Source organism: Acromyrmex echinatior, chromosome 2, assembly GCF_024713525.1.
Source record: "Acromyrmex echinatior isolate Ae372 chromosome 2, ASM2471352v2, whole genome shotgun sequence".
NCBI lineage: Eukaryota > Metazoa > Arthropoda > Insecta > Hymenoptera > Formicidae > Acromyrmex > Acromyrmex echinatior.
This window is the reverse complement of record NC_141853.1, coordinates 7,630,001-7,657,210: the sequence shown is the minus strand read 5'-3', so window position 1 is coordinate 7,657,210 and position 27,210 is coordinate 7,630,001. Positions and strand designations below refer to the sequence as shown.

The window sequence follows — 27,210 nt, the reverse complement described above, 5'->3', positions numbered from 1 at the left end:
ACACGGTTGATTTACTCGGCAAATTCGATTTACTGACGATGGACTTTCTTTTATGCGACGACGTCATGACGTTTTCCTAATTGCTAGTTGCGTAATGTAACACATCAAGATATTGTGAGAAAATATCTTATTTTATTTAGATGGACGTATAAAATCGTGTTCCTGCTTGAAATACAATATAATGAGAAGTTTATGTGAGAAGAATTTATACGAGTTACAGTCATAATCTCGTTACTAATCAAAGTAGCTATGTCTTAATTTAAATTGAACTAATTTACAATTGCAACACAATGTAAATTGCATCATTATTGCAAAGATCATTATTTATTCCGAAACTCTCTTTTATTTACTATATAGTTATATAAAACATACGGAGAGAATCGTTTATGTAATACGCTTATTGTTGCATTGTTGTAAACAGTAGGCAAAAATGTTTTAATCGCTTTAGTACAACAGTTACAGATATATGCATATTTATTTACTGTTTAATGTTTTCTCTCCTCAATAATTTTATATTCATTTAATGTTGGATATTTTTAAATTAAAATTATGATTAAATGATAAAAATGTTAAAATATACACATTTACTCTACCATTCAAAAGTATTCGTTCACTTCAATTTTTGTACGTATTTTTTTATACACTTGAATTCTGTTCTAATTTTCTCTCTATTGTATTTTTTTATTGTATATAGAATTTAAAATTTTTAGCTATTAAATATCATTATTTAAATCTAATATCTAGAAGAGTAGGAAAGAAAATGGAAATTCACTCTTTTTTATTTAATTAAGAAAGACAAAGTGGACAAATACTTTCGAGCGGTAGTGTATACAATTAAGATGTGAGTATCTACATAAGAAAAGCCCATTATTATTCACTTCGGATGGAGTAAATTTCTCAGACACGCGGAATTATCGTTCTATCATGCCTCATTGTCTCCGGATCTGGAATGTTTCGCTGTCGTTCGTAGGTCGATCAACATGTGCCTCGTCACGCGTAATATGTTAAGTCTATGGGTCGACGCTCGCAGACGGAAGAAAGTGTCCGACAGAAATGGTTGGAAGTTGCAGCACATTTTTCAAGGTTCATTGAAGTGTGTTCAGGAAGCTGTAAAGTTAACTATGTAAGACTCCTACAAACTAGTTGAAACCTATCGCTAAGTGCACTACTTTCTTATCAAACCGTGTTATCGTTTCTGTGACTTCCAGATACTTCGAATACGTTCTTCCTGTTGCACGCGTCCTTATGTCGCGTAGAAGGCGAAATGTTGCTTCCTTGTGATATTATATTATGTATCGCAAAGTTGCTTCGTGACGTCTCTGGTATAGGGTGATCGCTTTATATTAACGTCAAGCTTTCTCAAGTTAAAAAGAAAGGAAGACAGTCGTTAAAATTAAAAATCTGCAAAAAACAGTTTATTATCTCATGGAAATTTTATCACATGGTCATTCAATAATCTGGAAGAGATTTTATGGGTATTTTAAATATGTTTTTATTTTAGATATTTTTGAGTACACTGAAGTTTTATCCATTGTTATAGAAAAGACACCTTTTATTCTCTTATTTGAGTTTGACATTTGAGTTTTTAGTTCAACATTGTAAACACGTCATACGAAATCGAATATGATTTGACAGAAAGGTACGTGTTGTAAATAGGCCAGCGAGTCTGGTGGATCTGTTTTTTTTTTATGATGCGTCTAGCCCAGATTTCGTCCCGAATGTAACAAAACAGGAATCTATAGCCGATGACTCGATCGAACAGGTTTTCACGACCAACGGCTTTCGAATTTTCTCTTAGCAATGGTCGCCAGTGCTTTATCGTCATCACTGGCAGGAAGCTTTCACGTTTTCACGCTCGTGAGAGCGTCGATAAATTATCGAAATTAATCCTTCGTCCGTAATTAATGGCGCGGTTATAACTTTCGATTGCGACGGTTTAATCGTCGCAAACGTTAATAAACAGCCTACGTGAATTATCTACAATATGCAGTAGGAAAAATATAATCTCTCTTAAATAAAATATAGACTTGATTTTTTTTTTCAATTAATATTAAGCAAAATTATCCTTTTACGAGACGAATCTATAATTACAATCAACTTGATCATTATAAGGAGATATATTACGGTACGATACTGAAAATGATTCTCTTTTTATCTTAATCTTATGAATTTTATTAAAAACTGTGTGAGCGTCGATCTTTATCTCCACGATAAACGTTTTTCTTAATTATCTTTTACACAGACTGCGCTAAATTGTCTTTTGCATGAGATTATCTCTGCTAGCTCATTATGACCTCATCTTACGGTATATTAAAATGCTGATTTATACTGTTAGTTAACTGACGATATAACTGACTCATAAGTGTCCCAACGGTGTATCGCAATGTATCCACTCGACCATTGCAGCTATATACGCCGCTCACTCGATGACAATCGTACAGTACATATCGGCGATGATTTAAGGTCATCGAATCGCTGGACCTTGAATAGGGTTCGGTCGCTAAACGCTTCGGCGGTCGATGACATTGTATTTATTTTCAACGATGTTCAAAATTTCTAATGCTTGTTGAAAGACACCACGTCCGTCATAATTTTGTCACAAAAATCGATCGGACTTACGTCACGAAAATTTAGCCCGTATATCACGCGTCATGTAGGTAGAATTCGCCATATTCAGAGTCAGACAGCGAACGTATACATATATTCATATATAAACTTGCATAACGTGTGCAGATTCTCATTGCCATATACATACATATATAAATAGATCATTTATGAATACATTGATTTATTGATTAATGCGTAAACAGAGGGGAAGGGGTCTCGGAATATCCTCGACCATAATTTTAATAATAGACTTCCTATCTTAATAACATATTTTTTATCTTTGATGACGGATTATTTAGCTTAATTTTAATTTTAATTGTAAATCTTAAACTTGTCTTATCTGCGATATTTTTGTTGAAAGAAATTGGTTATATATTCAATATAAAAAGATCATAACCTGTGATTCAAATCTTAAATTTAGTTTTAAGTATTTGCGAAAAGATAAGATGACGAAAATTAATGTGTATCTTACGATGCAACCTGCATGTATTGCGTTCTACATATTTCCGTTGAAGAACTGATTATGACAGACTCTCACTTGAGTGCTTTTATACATTGCTGTGTAACATTAGTCTTCAGTCATTGGATAAAAAAATTTCGGCTGTCTTTAAATGCATATATATATATATATTCTATATATATATACTCTCACATTCTAACAAAGTGCTCACAGTGAATTTGATAAAAAAAATAAGTGACATAAATAGTTATTCATGCAGAGATAATTATTTGTGTATGCCTATATTGAAATTTTTATTTTCTAATTAAAAGTCTTGCATTATCTAAAAATAATCAATATTTGTGTTATTCAGATATTAATTTAGATATCAATCATTACTTAAACGTTGTACTTAAATGTGCCCATTTCTGGAAAAATCTGTTTTACTTTATTATAACAAACTGCAAATAAATCGATGTAACGTAATTTATGAAATGATAATATTATAAGGGAATAAATTACTGGGATGAATAAATCACAGACAGTTAATTCTCATTATTATTCACGGTTTGATTCAATTTAATGATAAAGTTTTATGATCTATTATGGTCCATACGTTACACCTTATTAATAATATAAATCGTGGAATCGACATTTGAAGAACTGCTGGATATCCGGATTATGAAACGTTAAAACCTCCTCTTTGACCCTACACGACGTAACGGTATCAAAGTCGTGCAGAACGACGTCGATAAGCTTAATTAACCCGGTTAACACTTGTGCGGAAGATGCAAGAACAGTAGCGAAGCAAGGCCATCTTTTTATCTTGTTCTACCAGTTCTCTCTTTTACTGGATACTGTGCCAAATCACAATAGCTATTTGATCGGATTATTGTTATCAGATATAACAATCGTTGACAAAATTGTTAAATCGTTCTGTTGTTTCCCAGAGGTATGAATTTAAACGTAATTATTTTTATTGTTTCAATTTGATTAGTTCTTATTAAATCTAACGCATTAAGATAATTTATATAAATTTAATTTTTAAAAGAAACATACTACAAATTGTAATATTGTCAACAATTCTTTAAAAATGTTAATTTAAGTGTGATACAGATGAAATTCATTAGAGAGAAATTATTCACACACTCTTATATTTCTTATATTGTTAGATTGTGAAAAGAAACATCGTGAAAATGAATGTCATTAAATCAACACCATTTAGGTGCTAATGCAATTTGTGAGGTCGACGAAAATTACTTTCTTCAGACTGTTCTTTCAGCAAATTCAATGATGACAATTTATATTGTTGGATAAGTCTGTGCTCGAATCTTATTTATAAATGCGATTCACGCCGACTAATAAACTAAGACTAATTTGCTTTTTATGGATACGCTTTCTCTACACATTTGTCCAGCATCGTTGATGATGATGATGATTATAAATCACGAATGCGTCTGTAATCATATTTATTCAATATAATTTCATGATTGCGCTCTGCCGCTAATGATGTCCCATCGGGAAGTCAAAAGAATACATCATATTTTTTGTGCGATGAGATAAATAGTAAAATAATAAATTTTTTAATATTTACATATTTTAAAAAGTAATTTTTACACAGTTTTCATATTTCTATATTTTTTAAATTTCTAGTGGAATGGACTCTTGTAGAAAAAAATATAATATTATAGCTAATATTATATCACACTGTAAAGTGAAAATTTATATTAGATATAAATTTACATTTTTCTGAATTTTACCATAAACTTTTTTTCTACGAGTTCTATTAGGATATTTTAAAACACACAGAATCTATATTAGGTGTTGGAATTAATTCGTAGCGTTTTACAAGAGATGGGAAGTACTTTCATTAATGTATTTTTTAATACTCATGTGAAATAAATAACATTCTTTCATTAAAAAACGCTACGAATTAATTCCAACACCTAATACATAATTATAACAATTTTACAGTATTTGCTTCTAATACAAATTCTCGTAGATTTCAAACATATATTATTTTTAGCCATCGTGTTATAGATTTTCTATCCCTTATGTTATATATATATAAACATTGTGGAGTTACAGAATATATAACATGATGCCTTTATATTTGAGTAAAATCAACTTCAATTTGTATACTATTATAAGAAATTAAGATAAAATTGATGTAAAAACAAAATATATTCGAATTAGTATATGTAACAATGAAAAAGTAACATAAGGTTACTATAAAAAATACAAAGTAATAGAAAATAATGACATATACGATACAAAGGAATAATGTTGTCTTTTGTTGTGAAATTAATATATCTTTTCGAGACATTTTTCTCGATAATGTCACTCTAATCATTAAACTATATCGCCGGCACAATCGGCAATATGCCGGTTTATGTGTTGCAGAAACGTTACATTACGCACACTCGAATGTGAATAGACTGTTTTTTTGTTTGAAAAGCGTGAGGGCGTCTGTTTTTCTTACCATCTTGGATGCGGCATTACCGGTCTCGTCACGGGACGCGCGTTCAATCGCGATCAATTAGACGTCAAGCAGAATAGCATGGGCGCTGAGTCGTTCGCAATCTTGTCGTGTGTGCACATCCGAGTTTAACCCGTTGCTGTTCTCTCTCTCCCCCCTCTCTCTCAGCTCTCCCCCCTCTCTCCCCCTTCCTCTCCCCCCTCTCTCTCTCCTCTCTCTCTCCCTCCTCTCTTTCCCCTTTTCTATGTTCTCTTTTCGCAAGCCATATGGCATCAGTGTGGATGGACATCGTTTCTACACTCTTACACACACTTCGTAATTCTTCATTGAGCCTAATTCCAATCCAAGATATTGGAGCTAAGATAACGCTTGAGAAGCAACATCATTTAGCCATCTATTCAAAAGACTGTTGTCTTAAATATTTTAATAAATATATAAATAAATCATTTTATATCAAACTAATAATGACTAAATCTTTAAAATTGAAAATTTTATATAGAAAACTTGTTTTAATTTAATTTTCTGAATTGATTCATTTTTGCGTAAAGTTTTCATTTACAATTGTTTCTTTTGAGAAAGTAATGTGGGAATTGATCAATTAATTATTTAATTTTGTTCTTTTTTTCATCTTCTCTTCATTTTTTCGTCATTATCTTAAATTTTGAAAATTTATAATTAAAAGTTCAATTAATAATAAGCATAATAATTCAAGCGTTATATTTCTGCCTGAGTTATTTTTTTATTGATAAAAGGGAATAGGAAATTTTTCGATTGGAAGAAGAATCTTTCAACGTTCTTCATTTGGATTTATTTCAGCAATGAATCAAAGAATAGGCCCGTTTCTTCGCCCGTTCACCTTGCCTTGATCGCCTTCTCGGACATCTTAAAACGGACATAATGATAATGTAGTCGTTCGTGAATGATATCCAGTTTTCGCGTCGGGTGCTTGGGTTATGATTGACCCAAATGTAGCAACGACCTTGCAGACCACATACCCGCCAAGAGAAATGCGGATAAATATAAGATCCAGCGCAACTTATACTTATACTTATATGTATGGTACAAAGTTGCACCGTCGATGATAACTGTGCTAACTTGATGTTAATGCATGTTTTCATATAATATAATTGGAAAAAATATATTTGAGAAAATTTAATAAAAGAGAACAAAGATTGCTTTTAAAAAAATTATATATACAAAGTTTGGAATATTTACTAATATATGTATTCTTTGAAATATTTATTTTCTGACAAAATAATTTAATAAAAAGATTTTACGTTTATTCTATGAAAAATATTGTACACTGAAAAATTATAAAAGTTATCTTGCATATATCTATATATCATACCACACCTCAGGTTTTAACATAGTTTCTTATAAAATTTAAATGTTTAAATCTGAGGTACGGTATGATATATATGCAAGATGAGATTTATAATTTATCAAAAACGTTTATGGCATCTTCGTGGATACGAAAAGTTACTTGGAAAGTTCAGTTCGGTAGTAAAACAGATACGACCCTGGAAATTGGATTCTCTTTAAAGTTCCATCCGACACAACTATAAATTTCAAGTTCCCTGTGGACAACAAATAAGCTGTTGCTATTTCTTTCCCACTGTCTTTGCAACAGACGCTTTACTGAACTTTTCGATAGAAACTTGGTTACTATAGATCTACGTGAACTGTAAATGTAGCTCTTGATCGAAATATATGATTGTAACTTTCATATCCCTTTAAGTCACGCAGTTTCTCTTCATATTCGACTCTAAGTGTCTCGTTTATCTTAATTCTCAAAAATTGAAATCGAATATAACAATCAAGTCTTTTTTATATTATTTTATATATATTACTATTTACTGTATATTCTTCAAACTATTGACAAAATAATTTCTTCTTTATATTTTTATTTTTCGAAAATTTAATTGCGTATCGAAAATAATGCAGAATCAATATTGTGCAGAATATCTTATAAGATGTTACTTATGTTTCATTAGTCACTATTGATATAGTGTACATTAATGCAAGAAATCATGTTCATCGTTATTTTAAAATTGGAATCGGGCATATGCGCATCGAAAGCAGGTATACACCGAGAGAAAAAAATGGTTACAATATTACTATAATTTAATTACATTTTATAGTAATATATATTTATATTGTTTAAATCATGCAAATATAGTCAATCCAATTGTGTTAATAACAGTCACATACAGTGCTTGAAAATCTAATTTTTTTCTTTACATTTTTTTAGTTATTGTTATCACATAAATAATAAGTGAATTTAAGAAAATAGTCATATCCATTATAATTGCGATTGCATTACTAAAAATGTTTATTATATTTACCATTTATATTTTGATATTTTATTGTATTATAATATTTGAAATTATCATAATTTACAGTACAACTTTTTAATATTATTTGAGAGAACTATATATACATTAGTAATGTTATAGCAGTAATAATCATAAAAATTGTGCTCCTAATCATAATTATTTTACAATTATAATCACAAATCCCAACACTTTTCTCTCAGTGTATCTAGATGTGCCAGATGTAGGACATAATCGTTCTCTCGAATGTTGGCTTATGATCATTCGGATTTAGTTTATACGGCATTTCGCCAATGCAGCTAATCGTCATTAGCTGGCACATTAAACAACGTTCGCTTCGAGATCGAACTGTCACGTCGGCAGCAACAGTGACGGCGGTATCAGTGGTGGTGATGGCGGCTTTTTCGAGCGTAAGGTTGTAATAATCAGATCGATACTCCGGTTTATTCGGACGGTAACACAAAATCGCTTTAACGATGCGACACCAGCGGTATCTTTGTACTCTCTTGTAACAAGACGCGCAATCTGGTCATGTAGTTGCACAGATGCTCTGTTTATCCATTGTTACACAAAACGACAAGAGGCCGATGGACTTTTCTTTTTAACATAGAAAATACATGTTCAGCCGTTCCACTTGCATATCATTGATTTTCAATCGACGAAAGCATCATCCGATAGGTCATTTGTAAACTTGCGTCCAGTACACGAGCTAGAGTTTAAACCAGTTTAAAAATATGTGACATTGTATTCTTTTTAGCTCTAGAAATGCCTGTATGATATTTTTCAGCTTGCGGTAATCTATAAAGCCAGAAAGAAAAAGAAAATAATTAGGGTAATTAAAGTAATTAGCTTTGATGTAATATTTAATGGTAGTATATGTAATATATAGATATATGAATCATACATTTAACGTCAAATCACGATATATATATCATTGAACATCTTATAACGTAGACTGACTTTTAAAGTGTAACGACGTCAATGCACGGTGTGCAGTTAATTGCGGTACTGTGGAAGATTTTTCAAGATCGTATCACGTTGTGGCGGAGGAAATTTCTCTGTCACGAGAGTGCGAGACGCGTGCTGAGCATGCTAACGCACGTAATTAATAACTGCGTTAGCGATGAATTAGCCCACGCGAAAAGCGCGCCGCGAATATTACGTTTGCATTTTGCGATATATATTATTTATTTTAGATTAAAATAACTGTGATGGAAGAACAACTATAATTATATATATATATATATATATAATAACATATGTATAAATTATTATATTTATTACATTTATATATATATATATATATATATATATTGATTTAAAAATTATGAGAATTGTTATCGATGTCTTATAAAAGATATATAATACAATTTTATATATAGATATATGATAAAAAGGTTCTGCCATTGTAAATTGTATTATTATAACATTTAAGACAACGATTCCCAGAATTTTTAAATGAATATTATACATAATAATGTGTAATTTATTTTCTCTCAAGTAATGAATTTATTAATGCTTTCTACAATATTTTTACTCATTTTGGACACACATGATGTACAATTTTTAATATTAGGAATGAAAAATGTCTTTTCTCTACGTATTTTCTAGAAATTTTGAATACGGCTACTAAAATGTGATATTAATTATTTTTAATTTGCAATGCCATGTATTTTAACTATAATTATACGCTCGCTACCGATAGAGTTTTGCGGTGGTTTCAAGCATTCCGGAAAGATACGCCAGATGGCGATCGTAGTCTTTCCGTTCGGCTTGGCGTAACACGAGAAGGAAGACAAAGCCGTTTCGACATCATTTTATCAGTCACGTCACGTCACGTCAGAAAACCGATACGTACGTCAGCTGAAGTCGATCCTTGGTATCATCACTCGATCTCCCTATCACCAAAAATATTATATCACAATAAGAGAAATTTATACATTTTTTTTTATATTTTTTAATATTCTTTTTTATGTATTCCTTTTCATGCACAGTATATATTATATATATATATATATATATATATATATATGTATATATATATATATATATGTATATATATTTTATATTTTGAGAGAAACTAAAAATGTATATTGCAGTGATAATTTAGAGGAGAAAATCTTTTTACAACAATAAAATTAAAAATAAGGTTGATAATAGAATTAAAAGTCGAAAATAGAAGAATAAAAGCACTAAAAATTTTATTACAAATTAACTAATTAATTAATTAAAGATAATAAATGTGGCGAAATCTTTTTACACATAGGAAGTTTAAATTATCGTCTAAAAGAGTTTTTATTTTTTTTTTATTACGATATTATATTATATTTATTAATAAATATGTATTATAGTACTTGTATTAAATGACAAAAATATTCATCATTACATATGCAAATTTTCGACAAAATATTAATTGGCACTATCTTTTTGACGATTTCTATCGATAGGGAGATGTTCTTGTTTCGAAATTGACGTGCGGGAAGGATCCGTTGCTCGTACGAGAAATGTTCTCGACGCGAATATCGAACCAATGATCAGTGTGCGCTTATTCGCATTCGCAAAACCATGCGGGACAGTCACTCGAGGACGACTGCTTGCCTCGCGGCGACAGGCGACGCCATAAATGGCATCCTCGATCGAACCCGAGGATCTATTGTCCTCCACATGCAATATCGCTCCGGTCACAGTCGAACAGTATTAGAAGTCGATTGTTTCGAAGCGAGTCGCGCCGTTTCCACCTACGAGACGTCTACGGTTGATCTTAAGCCTCATTCAAACGGAACGGTACTCGACATTTTTAAAGAAATCGAAATTTCAGATATAGTGATATAGTGATATAGATAAAATAATCTTGGGTCTTTTATATAAAATTTAACTACAACAGATATTTTTTTTAATTTTACTATTTTTTTGTCTTTTGGTGACACTATCATTCTCAGATGTTGTATTGTATAATAATAACTAAAATAATTGAGTAACTACAAAAATATTTTATTAACATTATTAACAATTATAATACTATTAGGTGTTGGAATTAATTCGTAGCGTTTTACAAGTGATGGGAAGTACTTTCATTAATGTATTTTTTAATGCTCATGTGAAATAAATAACATTCTTTTATTAAAAAACGCTACGAATTAATTCCAACACCTAATATTAATAGTTATAACGTTATTAATAATTATAAAAATACTATTTTATGTATATTGGACTATTTTAATGCTCTTTTTTATGTCTTTTACAAAAAATGTATCGCAAATAAAAGTTGTTTGACCTTAAGAAGATGTAAAAAAGCGATATTAATTTGTTTCCTTATTTTTTTTATATTCCTCTTAAGGTCAAACAACTTTTATACGATACATTTTTTCTGCAAAAAGCAAAGAAAAAAAGTTATTTAGATGAGGACATTATATTATATAAAATGGTTCACTCTGTACATGTCATAACAATATTCGAAGAGATCCTCATTGTAGAATGATCCAGCTAAACACTATCAGATTACACATCACTAGGAATTGTTCGTTAGCGTGTCACAGATAACGTTCTGAACTGGGCTTTACAGTTTAATCACGAAAACATACGTCATCCATAGCTGTTTGTACTTCACTGCATCGCATTATCGAGGTGGAAGCTCGATTTCTATCCAGTATGGAGCGTCACAAAGATCACTGACTTCTCTCTTAACTGTTAACCACATATAATAAAAGTAAAACTACGACGAATAACCGCAAGATATTCGATATTTACGGAATTATTCAACGTATTAAACTGTTTAGGAATATTAAATCTAAAAATGTACGCGCGAAGAAATCGCTTTCAAAGTTTAAATTATGGAATTTTAATTGCATATTTATTACGTTGTCTTGTTGCAATTTTATTTAATTAATATTCGATATATATTTCATTTCTCATGCACTTATCGTCCATAATCCGTGGTTAAAAATATTAGATTTCTTGCTTAGATTTTTCTTGTACGTATACGATTATAGTTCAATGATTTACGACATTGGTGGGAAGGGGTTAGTCATAAAATTTCGTTCTCTATTCAGTTTCGAAAGTGCCAATCGCGGAACACGGCCGCATTTAAACGAATTACCTAAGATTTTGCAATAATAAGTCTGACCGATGAAATTATGAGCGGTCAGCTGCATGAAACACAAAAAGAAATAAAGCTAAAAGAAAATGTTAAATTGAATTGACATAAATTCTCGTCAATAATAAAATTAATATTTATATTTATACTTTATAAATCCACGTTAATAAAATTGAAAGTATCTGCTTAAAATCTTCATTAAATAAATAATATTGAATGATTAAAAATCGTGAAGAATAACATCGTCATGTTTTCTTTCTTCTTAAGAAGACAAAAAGTTTCATTAAAAAATGCAGAAATTTAAAGAAAATATTTTGTCGTTTTCTTTTCGTTTCTTGCTCGTTAAAAGGAATCCCTAGGAAAGCATATTTTTATAGCTGTGCTTTTGCCGAGATGCAGTTATGCAATCATGTGCATTATCTATCGTTCTCCTTCATTCTCTCAAGTTTACTGTCATCGCGATGAGATCACGCTAAAAGTGATGTCATATAAGCAAGTAGAAGATACTGACTCTTGAATAAAGATCGGTGATTACGTAAATACGATTATACTTGATATTAAGTGCAGTATGTAGAAAAAACAAATTTGCAATTCACACATGAAAATTAAATCGTCCTTTTATTTAACTATTATATAACTAATTATAGCGAACGATATGATTATTATGACGGCATGAGGATCTATTTGCATCCCTGTAATTGCCATAAACCTGTTTTGGACCGATTCTAGTCGATACAATGCCAAGGACATTTTCGGCTAATTTACAATTGCACGAGTTAGGTAGATCGATAATTCGATGGCCACCGATGAAACACGTGCGTAAACGTTTAGCCGACGTCAGTAATGCTTACAGTAGTGTAATTGTGTAAAAGTTTTAGTTCTTCAAATCTTATAAAGATATTTGTTTTAAATATATTACTTATTCGTAATTAAATACATAACTTTCAAAATGAAATAAAATATTTTACTTTTATTTTATCACTGAAAATGTTACTTCAATATTTTACAATCAAGTTCGTCAAAATGTAATTCGTTGGAACGATATTTTTGACTAAAAAAATATTTAAAGATTTAAAAGAAAATCTTTTTATATATATATATATATATATATATATATATATATATATATCATATAAATATATTACACATATAAAAAAAATACATATCCTGCGTTTTATGAAATATTTAAAAAAACTGAAAATTCATGTGTTAACGATATATCGAATACAAGACACATTACATGCTCGAGGGTCAAAAGGGGTACAGAATTAATTAACCGATACACCTCCAGCCAGGATGATGGTGCTAATTATAGCCTGTCCAGCCCGCGTGTTCTTATTCGAACGGTAGTGCTGGCAACGATAATGCCAGCGATATTCTGGCTCGTGAATCATTACTTGCTCAGCCTTGCATAAGTTTTATTAGAATGCCAACGGCTTCGAAAGTTTCAGGAGAAAAAAGTCGAGTTAGCCGGCGCGTCTAGACTATTAGACATCGCAACATGTGACTCACAATTGAGTCGGAAAGATCAGTCTCTGTTCATTAGACAATAAGTCGGATATTGTAAGATCATCAGTACAAATGTACCTCGTGCATATTGTACCTCTTGCATTTCAGGACTTATGTACTTTATTTCTGAAATTTTATCGGGATAAGTCGTCAATTTGAATACGATATTCCAACGAATATTGAAGAAATCTTGAATACATTGTAAGATCTCTTTTATAAAGAAATATTGTACGTATATGCAAGAAAATAAAAATGGAAAATCTCTGAAAGAGTCAAACGAAAAGAAAGGTTTGTGTACTCGACATACTTAAATAAATATTTATAAATATCTCATAAAACGATAGTTTATAATCTTTTAATTTATAATCTTACAAGGGTACAAAGGAAGATTTTTTTATTTATAAATGTTTCTGATTAAGTTGCGAAATTGTTATAGTAACACTATCTATCCAATAATATGAACAGTTGTTTTACAATTTCTATTTATTGCAAATAAAATATATGATTTGTGTCTTTAGAACTTATTTTGATTTTTAATTTAATTTGTCAGCCGAGTTTTTATTTAGATGATTATGAGATGATAGCGAACGAAGATCAGAAAGAAAAACATTTTTATCATTTTATGATACTCATAATTCTGAAATGTTAGTGCATAGTTGTAATAAATATACTTTAAAATATCATTTATCGAGATCAGTAAAGATCCACACAAAAAATTAGCTTTTTAGACTTTGTTGTATTTGAAGTGAGTACAGTTTCCAATGATACTATACATAGGTATTCCTTTCGTGTTTGTTAGAACAAACTAGTTTATTCGATTCTCTTGGAATTTCTTCTTCTCATAAATTATTTGAATCTTTACCGGTTTAATTTACATCTAGGTGTAAAGGCCACGAATAAATGACTAAAAACGTTCAGTTTACGTCATCGATCTAGACTGAAAAATGAATGTTCTGGCATAAGATTTTTATATAAATGCGCTTATATTTTGTAGCTTTCAGAAAAATAAATGATTATTTTTTTAAATTACGTTTGTAATAAATTACGTTGTAATAAATTTAATAAATAAAAGTCATACAAGGAATATTTATAATGAATTTACTTTAAAATCTAAGAATGAACAAAAAGTATTTTACATCACTGGACGATAATATAAAAACCTGATATATATTTAAAAAAAAAAAATTATGCGACACTGAAAATTTATCTTCGACCAATTGATTTTTTATTCATTTTTTAACTCATAACACAAAATCATAATAACAACTTTACACAAAATCTTTATTTACAGTTATTTTTAGTATTTTTTTATATATCTATATATGCACAACTTTCAAACATGAGGCTAACTACAACGCTGTTAAAATCTTAGCTTTACCTTTAATAACGCCACTTTTCATCTTTGACATTATACAAAAATCCTTGTGTTACGTGAAAGCATTTTATAATTTGCGTTATTCAAATCAAAGCATTTTGCTGTTATACTTTAAACATGACGGTTGTGCAATCGGACTAGGTTAATTAGGTTAATCTTTATGCGCTCAAAGAGCAAAATCCTGAACTTCTTGTACATGTCGCTATTTTTTCCTTTCTCCGATGTTCTACCGTTATACTTGTTGCATGATCATCGAGTAAAGCTGATCGAGGTTAAACATAATTTTAATTATTGTTCGCGTAACTAACGAGCATTAACTAGGTTGATTTTCTTCGTGGATATAAAGGGAAGATGTCAAGGATGTTCGCACAAGTAGTTTAATCACAATCGATCGATCTATCTTTTCACTCCAGATCCGATCGCTTTGACACCGATTAAATTAACAGGAATAATAAAATTGATAAAAACTGCTAAATATTTAATGCTTCAAAATCTTACTTCAGAATAGCATTGTCCAACAAATATTTATCAAATTACAATAAGAAGAATATAAATTAAAAGTGACAAACTAGTAAATTATTGATGACATGGTTTACTTAGAAATTAATAGCTATGACATATCGTTGCTGATGAATTAATGATCATGAATCTTCATGCATGTGTCCAGACAGTTTTTTTATTAGTTTTTTATTGGCAACCTACCGTTCAATGTCGTGCTATCGCGCCGGAACGTATTATTTTCTCTTCAAGTAATATCACTTTCTATTCGTGAAAAGATATACTCCGTCCATACATATATACGAGAAAGTTTCCGACTACCGAAGGTTATGACCCGAACTTTCCACCTTCTTTAAACCTTCTTCGAAGGTTGCCATCGATCATTGATGTTTGAAACCATTGATCACTATTAATTTAATTTCAAGATAAATTTCGAGATAAATTATTATATACAATATTTCACAAATTAATTCAGTGAGATAAAATATTAAATATTTAATTATACAGCTATTAATTACATATAGAAATCACAATATTTTGTATACAATTTTTCAAATATAGAAATTATTTTTTATTTATTTAATTATATTAAGAAAATTGTACATTTATGTAAAATATGTGTCAATAAAATTTTAACGAAACGAAAGCGCTCCGGGTTTCTATTATGTTATTATAGGAATTTCATGATATACTGTTACTGCTGGTTTTGATATAAGATAGTAAAGGATACTAACTATCGGCGGGTCTCAAGTGACCGAGAACGATGCTTGTGAAATAAAACGCGTCCATTCGAGGGTTAAAATCCATCGCGATAGATCCTCATGTACTAGCTCATATAAAGGTTTGCCTCGCGCTAGGTTACATGCATCAATTCCCAAAGTCAATTAATCTAATGGATCCGTCCGCTCGTTTCTCTGATCCGCCTCCTACCACTGGATCCTTTTTGCCTACCCCGCATTGGGAGAACCAAAGTTCCCGTGTCTACACACGTACACTCTCTCTCTCTCTCTCTTACTGTGAAATTGATGCATTCGTTGTACAACGAATACATTTAGGAGCGGTTGCGTGTTGCGCTTAATTTCTATTCGCTCGAATCGACTCCGGCGTCCGATGTGTAAACGCACGTGGAATTTGCTCATAAATTTGCGTGCAACACAATATCTTGCTCTCGATTATGTAAACTCGAGGTATTCGGTGGTTACCATCGTATAATAATAATCGTTGCAATTGTATTCCAAGGGGAATTAATAATAAAAAAAATTTACACTTTATTGAATCAACAATTTTTTTTGTTATTTGTAATTTACGTGCTTAAACGCATACAATTTATGTGTGTTTATACATTGAAAAAGAAAAGATGTTATATCAACAATAGTTGTGGGCGTATATTGAAAAAATGATGTTATCAGCAATATTATTTTAATTAAAAGTAATTATATTGATTTATTAACAAATTAAAAAAGTAAAATTTTATTAAAACAAGTGCATGATGTATTTGTTTTGTTAATAGAATTATTGAATTAACAAAATTATTTTCTATTAAAATAACATTTAATACTATTAAAGTAATATTGTTGATATATCACCTTTTTCAATATACGCATACAATTGTGCACACTGTTTAATTGTGCACACTGTTTAATTGTTACAATCATCGTGTAATTACATAAAGAGTTTTGCTTTATTCACTTGAATGAGTCTGCAAATGTCGCAGATTATTGGTATTTTATTACGATTATTACATTGCGCGTCTGCATATAATTAACGCAGTTCAGTTTCAAAAAAACTGGAGTTTAAAGTCTTTAAAAATTGGGATTATCTGAATTAAACGTTGCGTGTGATGAATCGACATTTTAAGTATGGAATGTTAGTAACGAGAGAACAGTTAAAATCGCGGAATGATATTTTTGCTTCCCCGTTACTCTCTGACACGTATCTTTATTAGATACAACGCTTTTGCAAGGTGTTTCACTTGCAATCACGATCAGTTACGTTACGTGTTGTATATAATGCGCGCAGTTTGTAAAAGTAGGTACACGCAGTCATTTTTAAGAGATTTCTCGTGCACTTTCTGACTCGCAGACTTTATAAGCAAAACAATTCTTAATTGGATAGTATTTGAGAAATGGCGAGTTAGTTTCAGATTTTCACTAAAGTATAGAGCATAGGACACTTTACCTGATCCATTTAATTGTACCAAATTATCTTGACATTTTAAATGATAATACAAGCCTACAAAATACGACTTTCCTTTGATTAGAAGCGTGCAATGTATTTTGCTTGTTAAATCCGTTATCAAAATGGACAATAAATTTAATCGTAATAAAACGTTAAACTAAACATTATTACTTTCACATGACACTAATGAAATTTGGAAAAAATGTAACGCTGGTGCTACAATGTCTTGAAAACTCTAGAAATTGTCGGTTTTTATTTCTTTCAATTTTCCTCAAAATTGTGACGTGATAGTCAATTGTGGATGACGGATCCATATTCAACGGGCAAAAATATATTAGAAATAAGTATTGACGCTAATAACAAACTTTTTTATCTACGTCTGTATAATTTAAGATATTATCCATGCGCTGACGCACTTACTGACATAAATCACAAGTGACATTAAATGGTAAAGAATCGATCATTTTTAAAAAAGAATTCCTAGAAATGTACTGTACACACGCAGCCTCTTTCATACAAGTTATTTTTATCGTGCGTATGATTACCATTGCGTTCTATAGATAACCGACAAATTGATGGGTTACCACGAGTAAACGTATCAGAATTCTTTCATCCTTGATATATATGATAATTACTTATCATTATAACGACAAACTGATAAAAAACTCACGCACGAAAGATAGTTCAGACGACATGCACATATATAATATGTTTCCTGTATACTCGATTGAGGCTTCAAACCGGTATAACGTCGATAATCTCTATTTTTGATTCTGTGAGAATGTAAAAAATAAACCTCACAAAAAATAATTGGAGCATTGGGAATAAAAGACCTATGAGTGACAATAATTACATGATAGCGAAAGGTCTGTTTTTTTTTTGGCTAACTAGTAAATATTTTCGAAACTTAAAGTGAGATAGGTATATATTTGATATTTGGCGAAAGAGCGAGAAAGAGAGAATTCTAGTACAGTCTAATGCAAGAATAAAAACAGACCTAAAAATTATGAGAGAGAGAGAGAGAGAGAGTTTTCTACAATAAGTTATTATCTAAGCTTTAAGTCTTAAACCGTAAAAAAAATTGATCAATCACAATCGATTATTCTTCTCACATTTGATTCTCATTATGGCTGCTCAATTTCTTATCGGCTTAAGACTTGAAGTAATGATTTATTGTCGCATTACTTATAACATAGAATATGCGTTAATATTTACACTAAGATAACCGTTATGATTATTGAAATTTAATTAAAATCTTTTCAATATACTTTGATTTTATTCTTGGCGCTGTTACGTCTCGCAGTGCCATTACCGAAACCAAACAGACTTTATTTTCACGCATCAAGATCTAAGCATGTATCGTGTATCTCTGTCAACAAAAATTTCTTCATCTTTCATCTTCTCATGTGAGCCTGGCTCTCGTCCAATAAAAATTTATCATTTTACATCAACAGTAAGTCATATAAATTTTAGTATGCATGAATGTTTGTCTTTTTACTTCTAGGAAAAGATTACAGAAATGCGATATTGCTTTTTAAACTGATTACGTCCATTGGAATTATATTGATTTTGGTTAGTATCAGTTTCGTGCGCAAATGATTCGTGATCTCGCTGAAGCCTGATCGAGGAGACTCCTGGTGCATATGTGTGTGTGTGTATGTGCGTGTGTGTGCGTGTGTGTGTGTATGTGTGCGTATCCATGCACGCATACACGTGGTGCAAGCGAGAGGCGGACGGGCGGGAGCAGCGCGTATCACGCTCGCTGGCAAGATCCAGCAACGAAGAGAGCTCGCGTATTCCCGTTCGACGCTCGACGCTCTCAGTTAGCACGAGACTCGCGATCAGGCAGCACGTTGAACGCGATTGACGGTGTGTGTGCGTGTGCGTGGTACCCACGACACTGGGCTGTTTCCTCTTTCGCGCTTCGATAGGCAGGACGATACGCGAAGAGAGATACGCGTGGATGGACAATTCCGTGAAACCGGAGCACTTTTCTCCAGGGTGTGTTTGCACGCCGCGTACATATCGATACATCGAATTAGAAAACTACACGCATACACGACATCTCGCTCGACGACACATACAACGTGTCAATCGAGCGAAATGTCAAGGATGTGACTTTGCTGTCCCGCAATACACCTATTACCTAGCATTTGCCTCGCATACTTTTCTCGCAGACTATTCTATACGTCTCGATTAATTTCCGCTCTTCTCAGTTTCTTCTCTATTTCGTTCGGCCACATGGCGGCACGAGGATACGACGAGAATGGAAATTCGTAATGTATTTTTTCTTTTTTTTTTTTTTGCATATATGGAAAGTGAACGGATTATTTGCAAATTATTGATACAAACTCGGTGGACTGTAGTCTAGTGATCGTGCATCGTGAACGATTCTACGCACTCGACGTACTGTTCCTCGTTCTGATAATACAGTTGTTTGTTGCTCGTACGTGTATAGTATGCCATAATCCGCGGTATATCTTGTTTTTGATAGCCAACACGGTGAACGATGTTGATCTCTGGAAATTTACGCGCATGACGCGCGTATCCCTGGATGACGTCGTTGGTCGTCGAGGGATAACGCGTGCCTGCCGGCGTATTATTCCGTTGATATTAATACCAGCGATGTAAACATTGGTTCGACAATTGGCAAGCTCTAGTCTTAGACTTAAGCCGGAGAAGCCCATTATGGTGCTCGATTCCATTCGGCAATCATATTCTAGATGAGAAAGAGAATCGATATTCCGAATTTATTAACGATGAATAATATCGTATGTTCGTCGAACGCGACTATTCATCGAACAAGCATTCACTTCCTCATTTAGCTGAAAAAGGCAAAATAAAGGATAGCGATTTTATTTACAAGTGAATTATTTATCATAGGTAAAACCGGATTGAAGTGCTTTACGATGAACGAGTTATATAAATATGAATACTAATGACTTGCTTGATTGCTTATCAGATACGAAAACGTGCAAAAGATATGTAAAACCCATGACAAATAAATTTTGAAAATATCGATGTTATAAATTGAGATTTCAAGGAACAGTTTCATTTAAATGAATAATCATGTAATAAAACCTGAAATATAAATTAAACCTAAAATAAAATTAATCAACAACAAGATAAACGACAAACAAGATAAAAGACAACAAAATGTGAAAGTGTAAAAATTTCCATAATATTCTACGGAACGAGGTTCTCGTTTTTTGTATTTTTAAAACATGCAATCGTTTACTTGAAAATATCTCTATATGTATATATCGTTCCATCGAGCTTCTCGTGCACGTCTAAAGACAATTGACTTGTCTTCTGCGATAGTATCGATCCATTCTCGCGTTTAATTGCAAAAAAACCGAATTCCTTTGTTCTATCGCGATAGTTTGCCGACTTACGTTTCTAGCTGGCACTCTAATTTGTAGTTTTACTAATTTAAGTAGAATGTTGTAAGAACACGCCCATTCCCCGAGGCACGTGACACACATAGATGATGCATTGTATGACGACGCGATGCTTTTTAATTTGCACCTCGAGGGTGCAACAGGTCCATTCGAGGAACGGACGCGTGGAACATTATCGTAATGTTATATGCACTAGGTAGTTGACTAAGAAGATCTAGCGATCGATCTATCCGATGATCGGGATGCTTTTATACGCGCCGCTTTCTAGCTTCATTAACTCGCTCAATCGCCTATCAGCGCAGCCTATTTTTCTGCCAACGACCAATGTCTTATTATAGTTTATATACCGTGGTAATTGTGCCATAAAATTATATTGTTAGTTTGTGATAAATTTTTATACTCAGAATTGCAATGATTATCTATATCTCAAAATTGAAACTATCACTTTTCAAACTTGTCATTTAATACTTGACAGTTGGGAAATGTAAACTGCATAATGCTCTCTCTCTCTCTCTCTCTCTCTCTCTCTCTCTATATATATATATATATATATATATATATATATATATATATATATATATATATGCATTATACCGCGAACGCAATAGGTGTAGTAAACCTTAAACTTCAAGGAATTGACCAGTCATAGTCGATTATTCTTCTCACTCTCACATTCAACTATAATTGATCAATTTCTGTCTCTCTATTGTGTTTGCGAGTTTATCGTAATATATCTTATACACAATGAAATATCGTTATTGTCGTTCTTTTCTTCTTGGAAATTCTAAAGTTCACGCGATTTATGTATGTATGTTCACTGTACTTTTCCGGTTTCTCACGTCTACATTCTAGAATAGTTAATTCATTTACGTTAATAACATTAGGAAGTCGTGGAGCTAAGATTCTCCGATGACCTCACAAAATGCATCTCGTGTTCTCTCCCGTCTCGAAGGATTCGCGGCCGCATTTTTCTGGTGAAAAGTGCGTTGCCAGTACCGTTTATTGTTCAAAATCTCTTATCGTTTGAAAATAGTATTACAATATATGTGAAAAGTTTGGAGTTATTAGACTCGTTTAATACATCTTTAATTGTTAAAAAAATATATTGAATGAAAAAATATAATGAAAAGATGAAATATGGAAAAATAATTATATTCTAATTATATAAGTGTGATAAATTGGAATTTTTTAAATATAAAGTTTAATTTGTTTAATTGTTTCTATTATATTAATTCTTATTAATTAATTTGCCTGAAAAATATATAAAATTATTTAAATATGAAAAATGAATAAAAGTAGATAGATGATAATTTTTTCAAGAATTGTCAATTAAGCTTGCGTGATTACGAACTTTCATAGTGCAAAGGTGAACAGATAATATATAAAAAGACTTGAAACAAGATTAAAACAAATCAAATTATGCCCTCAAATTTTATCAAATTTTTCTAAAGTATTTATGTAACTCTCGATCTTGATAATTGATCTCAGTGTAACTTGTATTTCATATTGATGTTCGACGCGATCTACACGAGTGCATAAGACTGCTATACAGTGACGGTGTGATGTTTCGCGGTCGATTCAACACGCCCATTGCGTCAACACGCAATTCTGTCAGCTGCTAGCTAGCGACTGGTGAATGCGATCTATTGCAACTCTTGAAAAAAACAAATGTTTCTAACAACAGTAATAGTGACGCACCTAACTACTTTGTTATTATTTCTTTATTTCTTCTACTTTATTAATTTTTCTCTATTTCATATCTTTTTCTATCATAATATTTTTCTTATATATTTTCTTTATTTTATTATAAGGATTCGAAAAACATGGAATTTATAAGTTATTATAAATATAATAATAATTATATCGATTTTGAAAATGTCCAAGAACACGAATCGCAAGAAATTATCATGTAAATCATTATCTATCTCACTACACAATATTAGAAAATTATTCAGAAAATTATTCCTTTTCAGTATTTTCTTTTCATTATTATTCGCATGGTTGGTCACTCATCGTTCAAATTCGTTTGCTTACCTTCTCGTTGGATCGCAAATGTGAACTCTTCTTCTTCCGCGCTTTGCACATAAAAAAAAACGATATTGTGGAATTCGCCTTTGCCTCGCCCTGCCAGGTTGCGCTTGGCGTAGGCAGCAAAAGAGAGTGCATCGTACAACGGAGATATGCACTACCGAGCTCAAGGAGACCCGCTCACACGCACGCGCATACGCACATCGATGCCGTCCTTTGCGACGTCGCCTGGAACATTCACGAGGACGCGTTGTAATTTCTTCTCACTGGCGAGAAATTGCCTTCCTTCCTTGAGCATTGTTGCGCCGAGCACATACAAACGAGAGAAATTTTCAATTCGCTGCACATGTTAATTCATTGCATCTCTCTCGTCGTTTTGCATACCGTTTCATTAATCCGCGAACTCTAGGTGATTTGAAATTTTTAAATTGCTCAAGATGACGTTGATGTACCTTCAGCTACTTTTTTTTTTTAAGAATCTGCATCATGCTTTATAACTAGAAATTTTCTACAATTAAAAATTTTCGATTTTATAAATTATTATTTTAATTATAATTATTAAATAACGTATTTATGTATTACGATTATTGTTTAAACGAGATTAATTTTTTTATGACTATTTACAAAAATTAGGAATAAAATATACATGTATGTAGTATTCTTATAGTTTAAATTTGTATTTATAAAATTATAAGTGTTAGTAAAATAAAACCGATAAAATGAAATCGCGATGTTATGTCGTTAATTTATTGAATAACGGCATAACAAATCGTGGTTACGAAGCAAATCGCGTGTTACATTCGCCATTTCTGATTTGAATGTCTAGAGAACCTCGTCCGTGTTTATATGAAAATTATTGATTTTGTCGTATCTTTTTTATCATGATGGATGATTCATGCGCGCTTAGGAATGTCGACCTCTTACGATTACGCCCGAAGGAAAAGCTCGCCGTTCGTTATTCATGACACGACCGGATATCCGTTGTAACTTTATCCTAGCAACGAATGAGATGTTCTATTATCTAAAAACGTATGTTTAATTTCGTGTGTACATAAGATACTACATATGCAGAGTGTCCCATTTTTATGTATTTTAAATGTTTTTTTATTTTTGATTTTAGAAACAATGTTTTAGACAACAGTAGAACGATTTTAACATATTTTGGTCACGTTGTTTTTCTTTTAGATGGAGGAAACATATTTTTAATTGTTTAAAAAATAATATGTAGATAAAATGGATAATTTTTTAAATAAGCAGCTATGTTTTTTTTACACTAATTAATTTATCTTATTGTTTTGTTTCACTTTTATGTAAAACATTTTTTTCTAAAATCAAAAATAAAAAAGATTTTGGTGGTAAATTAAAATAGGACATCCTGTATAATATATATATATATATATTAGATAAGTCTATATAGTATCTAATGTACATGTATACACAACATTTAACGTATATTTAATATTATGCATAAGTTATTTAAGATTTTAGGCAAAAACTTTTTGTTGTACATTCCATTTTGACCTTGTGAGCTTTTACATTAAACGTTGTTTTACACTTAATTACAATCGACCGCATGATTAGTTTAATTGAATTGGATTTAAAGAGACGGGCGCATCTTTTTTTTTTATATATATAATAACCATTGAAAGCTCGAGTAAGTTAATGTTATTGAAGGGCCTTATGTAATTTTCTCTCTTTCTTCTCCGCAAAATAGCTTTCTGCACATCACGCGAGGTTATATAATTTTCGATTAGATACCTTAATGTCTGATAGAAGAACGACCGTGGCGAACGGGCTAGATAATTGCCAGAACGTTTTAACGATATTGCGAACAAAGTGAATTCATGAATATTAGTTCTCGCAATTTTCCCTTGCAATGTCTCAGACGAACACTTGCCAGCAAATTCAGTTTGTTTCGGCATAACTTAACGTAACAATGATATTGCCACGATGGATTATTAGATCACTTCGATGACCATAATATCTACATTGTACAACACAGTACGTAATTCATTCGATATCTGATGTCATGAACTGATAAGGAATGCATAACCTTTGAACATTTACGGGTATATCAGAAATAATAATGAGATCACGTTGTGTGTTTACTGCATATTTGCATTTCACGCGTTGGATTAGAACTATTTACAGTGCTTTACTTACAATATTTCGTGGAAATATGTTCCGACATTTTAATATGTCATAAAATATCATAAAATTAAGAGCCAAATTAATTTTGATGAATAATATTAATTTCAGCAAATTTAAAGAGCGTAAAGTTCTGAATATTTTTATGAGAAAAATACATTTTTCCTGTTACTCTTTCATTTCATAATAATCTCAACTTAATGTTTTTTATTTTACATGTTTATTGCTATATTTTTCACGCGATTATTTGTAACGATGTGCGATAAAATTTAATGATTAAAATGGCGTGAATTCCATTAGTTCCATAATACTTTTCACGTTCATAAGCAAGATAGGTTTCACCGAGATTAAATTCGCTTTAAAACTTTAATTGGGGCATATGTTGAAAGTAGGTTTTGGATTCTGTCTGCATATATTTAAAGAGTTTCCCTTTGCATGTTTTACAGAAATAACGCGTTATCATGCCTGCGGATGCAGTGAAGTGCATTAATTATTCCGATTATAGAATTAGCGTTAATCGTCCTGTCTTTAATGAATTTTTTCACCGCGTTCATCGCGGTGGAAACCATGTTGATTTAGGAAATTATGTTGATTTAGTGGAAACGTATAAATATTTTTTATCTTTATTATTACAAATGACATCATTGCACTTAAACCATTTCGTTAGAATTATAATTTCAAATTGATAATTAATTAATAAATTTTGTGACATGTAACCGCACGCTTGATTTAAATTCCAAGAAACTTGTGCGAAAATCAATTTATAGGATATCCATTATATAACTTTCTTTCTAGAATGAAAAAATGTGAGTGAAAAATGAAAATTTTATGTCTGTATATTCGTGTACATATACATATATATATATACAAAAAATTTTCACTTTTCTGCCTTAGGAAAAAAGTTACATTATTGATCTCTAGAGAAAATAAATGTACAAAGATAAATTATATTACGCTAATGTAAATATAGTTTAATGTATGTTATTTGTGACTTTATTTCCGCGTAAGACGACTTGATAATTCACAGTTTGAAAAGACAACTTCGCTTATAGATTTGGAAATGCAGACGGTTCCCGTAATGCGTCTCTTATCATGATTTTCCGGAGATGGTTTATCGGGTGCAGTGACCCTCAACTAATTGCATCCGCGTCGTGATGTAGCTCATCCTCTACGCCGGGAATTTTAAGGTCTCGGCGTAAGGAAACGGGATCGATAAATGTAACGAGCGTATCCAGGTGCGCTCACAATTTGCACTTAAGTCCTCTACGTCGAGATACTGCGGATCAGTATCATTTAATTTTCTTCGAGCAATTCTTCGGAACGCTTCTGAGTAGTAAAAAACCGTTGGAATGTCTATAATGTTATTTTATAGTTAATTCCATAATATTATTTCAATATAGTAGAATTTATTTTTCTTGAAATATCTAAAATTACATAAATCTATTTTTAAATGACCAGTTATAATTTCAGAAGGAAATAAACTCTCTTTATCTTAGATTATTTTAACTTAGATTATTTATGAAAAATATAATTCAGAAACTAGACTAAATAAAAACCAGTATAGATACAGTAAACAGTCATTATTCTTCCTGCGATTTCTTTCTCAGTATCATAGCGTAATCATCGCAAGAGATTTATTTTGATCAACATTTAATTTCTATCATTCATCTTCTAATATAGACGAAATTTTAATTTTGCTCTCGGAAGCGTTCTAATTGTCTGAATTAAATTACGGTAAGCCGTTTAAATATTTGGGAATTGCGATAAAGATTACTTTCATCCACCTGCCGGGAACATCAACTTCGGCAGCAACACCTGCGAGCAACACACTGCTTGTAAAACCTCATCAACGGATCGAATTCGCGTAAACATGTAATATGATGCTCGAAGTAGCACCAATGAGAAGGCATCGTACGCAAATCTAATTAATTATCACCGCGTCGCGATTAAAGAAAGGAAGCTGCGTAATGTATCGTCGTCGTCGTCGTGTCGCCATTGTCGTGATTGTAACCACGTTATTATCAATCAAGATCTCGTGTGTCTCGTTTGCGTTACGACGTTTGCGTTACATTCAAAGCAAGATCGATTTGCCCAAAATGTTATGTCGAATGTCGAATTGCAA

General features: G+C 31.6%; 1 protein-coding gene and 2 long non-coding RNA genes across 5 annotated transcripts in view; 2 read left to right on the top strand and 1 right to left on the bottom strand.

Moving 5' to 3' along the window:
• LOC147910441 (uncharacterized) overlaps window positions 1–27,210 on the top strand; it is a 61,737-nt gene that overhangs the window by 14,433 nt on the left and 20,094 nt on the right. The gene's annotated exons all lie outside the window — the stretch shown is intronic.
• Window positions 7,873–27,111, bottom strand: LOC147910442 (uncharacterized). Its single transcript, XR_015544079.1, has 2 exons — window positions 22,947–27,111; window positions 7,873–8,656 (listed from the first exon to the last, which is right to left on the bottom strand). It is a non-coding gene; the product is annotated as an uncharacterized LOC147910442 (long non-coding RNA).
• The window catches only part of LOC105154299 (serine/threonine-protein kinase MARK2), a 77,762-nt gene continuing 63,712 nt past the window's right edge, over window positions 13,161–27,210 (top strand). For 2 of the 3 annotated variants that reach the window (XM_011069735.2, XM_087402822.1), the window contains exon 1: window positions 13,161–19,512. The gene's annotated coding sequence lies outside the window, so the exon portion shown is untranslated. The remainder of the gene's footprint in view (window positions 19,513–27,210) is intronic. The other variant, XM_087402823.1, reaches the window with a different exon arrangement.